The sequence below is a fragment of the Rhipicephalus sanguineus genome, chromosome 8 (genome assembly GCF_013339695.2).
Source record: "Rhipicephalus sanguineus isolate Rsan-2018 chromosome 8, BIME_Rsan_1.4, whole genome shotgun sequence".
Classification (NCBI taxonomy): domain Eukaryota; kingdom Metazoa; phylum Arthropoda; class Arachnida; order Ixodida; family Ixodidae; genus Rhipicephalus; species Rhipicephalus sanguineus.
The window spans coordinates 23,265,642-23,269,751 of NC_051183.1; positions in this window are offsets into that span (position 1 = coordinate 23,265,642).

Sequence of the window (4,110 nt, forward strand, 5' to 3'; positions counted from 1 at the left end):
CTATCGAATTTCGCAATTCCCATGTACACGTTCTATTCAGTTGCGCTGTGTTCAATGCATAGAGGCTGCTTGAGCCATATAGTGCATTGGCCGGTATTCATATTCAGTGCAGGACCACGTGCACAGAATACACTGCGTAGCTTTTACTGCAATCTCAAGACCACTGCTCGTTTTGGCAATGTGCTGTCATTATTCATTATTGCGTAGCATGTACTCTGTGACGTTAGGATGTCATAACCACGCTACTGGAGCGGCTAATGAGTGCATACTGATTCTGCTAATTTATCTATGCGTTATGCGACAGCCATATATGGGCTAATCAGAGCAATAGTAAAAGAGAGTGAGGACTTCTTAAAAGAATTCTAGCTTTAATGAAAAGTGCCCTTCCGTATGGGTACCGACTGTATTTTCTTTATACGCAATTTTGAAAGGGTTTCACGCGTTCTTCCGTTTTGATGATTTGGTAGCGCAACACTAGCGGAAGAGGAAAGAACATGTAATCTTGTGTTGGACACACTATTATTGAGAACTAACAGACTGTTAACAGACTGGTAACAGGCTGTCTTTTAGTTCTCATTAATATTATGTCCAACAAAGAAAAACGAGCCCTTGAAAAGCCTTCTTTCCTTCATATAATTTTGCGTGTATGTATGTGCAAGAATGTATGTATGAACACACATTCTTACCTGCAGCTTAACATTATCGACAATCTATTTAGGCCCATGGCATGCATCACGTTAGTGGCTGATTTTCTCATGGAACGAAAATTGCACAGTAAACTTACCATTGTATTCCCAGCACTGTAGAAGAGAGTTGTTCCAGAGACATCGTTCCATGAAAAACAAGGTACCGAAAGAAAACGAAGTTGTATTAGCAAAGGGCCACTTTATTACAAAAATATTAGAAGTAGTATTCTATAGCGTTAAAGATCAAAAGAAGAAACAACTGCATAAATTAGAGCAGGTCGCTAATGGGTGATAAAGGAAGCGCTGCTAAATTCAAAAGACAGAAATCAGGATGGACACGGGCGAAGCGCTACAATCCACGACACACGATTCCGGGACTGAATGCATCATATAATAGACCATGATATGATGGTTCAAAGGTCACATGAGGTCATGCGACTTTTGGCTCCGTTTGTGTTGACGTCGATGCCGATGGTCACACAACCGTCCAATATCATTTAATTCTTGGTGGAAACCGGCACATGCGTGCGCACGAGAAGAGCAGGGGGGAGGGGGACTGCCCCCCCCCCCCCGTAATCACCTAAGTGGGAGCGCTAAGTGTGCCTCATACATTTACTGAGTCGAACCTGTCACGTCGTTGTTCAAAGGGCATGGTTATAGCCACGCAGGTTCTTGACGATAATGGCGGCCGAAGGCCCCTGATGTTGCATTCCAAGAAATGTGTGCCTCCCATCTTTACTCTCAGAAAGCCGAGGACGAAAGGCATGTCATTGTGAGAAGCAAGTCGTAGCTTCGTGTTCATTTTTTTTTCATATATTGTGAGGGACCAACGGGTAGAAGGGGGTGGGCGGGCTGCAATTAACCTTGCCCCCCCCCCCCCTTCTAATCGGGACCCTGCGCACGCCTAATAAATCAGGCGTAAAATCCACTCGCGAGTTTAAGATATAGTTGTACATCTTAGGTTATGGTTGCATTTGATTAAACTAGGGAAAGAAACAGCGCAAAATTGAGACAGGACACAAGACGAAGAAGGCACGACAACAGCGCTGTTGTCGTGCCTTCTTCGTCTTGTGTCCTGTCTCAATTTTGCGCTGTTTTTTCCCAAGTTTAACCATGAACCAACTAGCCCAACCCTCGACCATTGTAAGGTTGCATTTGGTAAGCCAGAAAGCTTTCGCTTATTCATTGGAGCAATAAATTAAATGTCTCATATACTGGAAGAGGCTGTCTTCAAACATATTCATTGCGTTCTCTTCGTAGGGTGTTGAAACTTTCACGCAACTTTCACGCAGTGGCTGCTCCGTTGAATGTTGCCATGCATAGCGATCCCCAAATTCGGAATGAGATTTGCGAAGTTTTGCGACTGCTTCAATATTTGAGTGCTCAGAAGATAACTTCAAATATTTAAAGAAACTAACCTTCCATAAACATCAAGCAAAGCACTGAAACATATCATCCGTCGCTAGGGTCGGTGCACTCTCACGTGCCACTCGAGAAAGTTAACTGATTTCGCGCCGCTTCAATAACAAGACGCCCCCACTTGTTCTCATCGCCGGCGCCTGATTTCTGGAACTATTCGCGTCGATAAGAAAGATTACGCGCTCCATAAAAAAACATTGAACTGCTCGAGCGCTTTCTATTGTGCGCTAACGCTCTCGCCCGTCGCTATTGTTGGTGTTACCACTTCATTTCGACATTCCATCTTCGCTGCAATGCGCAAAACAAGATTAGAAAGAGTTCGCACACTGCCGCTATTGTTTCTAAATTCGCACTGTTCGTAGAAAAGAAGTCATTGCTCTTTATTACACTCCAATGAATCCTTCATTCGTGAGCTTGCGGGGCTGGAGTTTTGAAACGTCGAGTAAAAAGGTGCTTGAACTGCTATGATTTATTGACAATATTTTGCAGCGTCGCATAGACTTTCGGGGCTAGGTTTCTTTTTGTTAGATTGTGTAAGTCAAAGTAAACGCGTCTATTGAAGTGCTAGAAGGGTATAGTGGTAATACTGGCATCTATCTATCTATCTATCTATCTATCTATCTATCTATCTATCTATCTATCTATCTATCTATCTATCTATCTATCTATCTATCTATCTATCTATCTATCTATCTATCTATCTATCTATCTATCTATCTATCTATCTATCTATCTATCTATCTATCTATCTATCTATCTATCTATCTATCTATCTATCTATCTATCTATCTATCTATCAATTACTAAGCGAGAGAGAGCTACAAGTATTACCACTGTACAATTCTAGCATTTTTCTTGACAACTCTTCGTGCACTTAAACTCCTTTCAATTAGCGTCATAATTATCATCCTACAATTGTACACAGCAAATATTGTCCCTAATGTCCTTCTTGGCCTAATTCTCTGTTCGCTTGAGTTGTCTAACAGACGTTATCCTTGTTTTGTTGAGATATATGCTTATATAGATATAGAAGGGTTACATAAACTATCACGCAGGCCCCGATACTGTAGGCAGGTCTCCCTTCTTTCTCTCCTCCATATATATATATATATATATATATATATATATATATATATATATATATATATATATATATATATATATATATATATATATATATATATATATATAATATCTGGGGTTTAACGTCCCAAAACCACGATATGATATGAGAGACGCCGTAGTGGAGGGCTCCGGAAATTTCGACCACCTGGGGTTCTTTAACGTGCACCTAAATCTAAGTACACGGGCCTCAAACATTTTCGCCTCCATCGAAAATGCAGCCGCCGTGGCCGGTGATTTGATCCCGCGACCTTCGGGTCAGTAGTCGAGCGCCATAACCACTAGACCACCGTGGCGGGTTATATATATATATATATATATATATATATATATATATATATATATATATATATATATATATATATATATATATATATATATATATATATATATATATATATATATATATATATTATATATATATATGTATATATATGATATCGACACCGGTTACCGACAACCAGAGTCATAGTGACAATTCACCCTGTACGTACGCGAGTAATATTTAACGCTAATTGCATAAAATACTGTGAAACGTTCATTAAAAGGATTGGCTTTCCGCTTCAAAGAAGCAAAACAAGCGTGTCGTATTCACCGTCGTGACCGAAGTTCTGCTGCTAAATTTCTTTCGGCGCACAACTCAGTTCTATCGATAAAGGAAGGCAAGCTCATTGAATCAAAATCACGATATCGAGCACGCAAGCTGCTTCATTTCAATTTACGTCATCATTACTACACTACAGTTAAATACCATGCTTAAAGAGGCCATGACACGGTCACACAACAATTTGCGGTTCTCAGCGAAAAATAGAAGTAGAGGGTCTATTTATCCTTTATATATATGCAAAATGGACTGTAATAGAATATTTCAGTACAAAAGAAG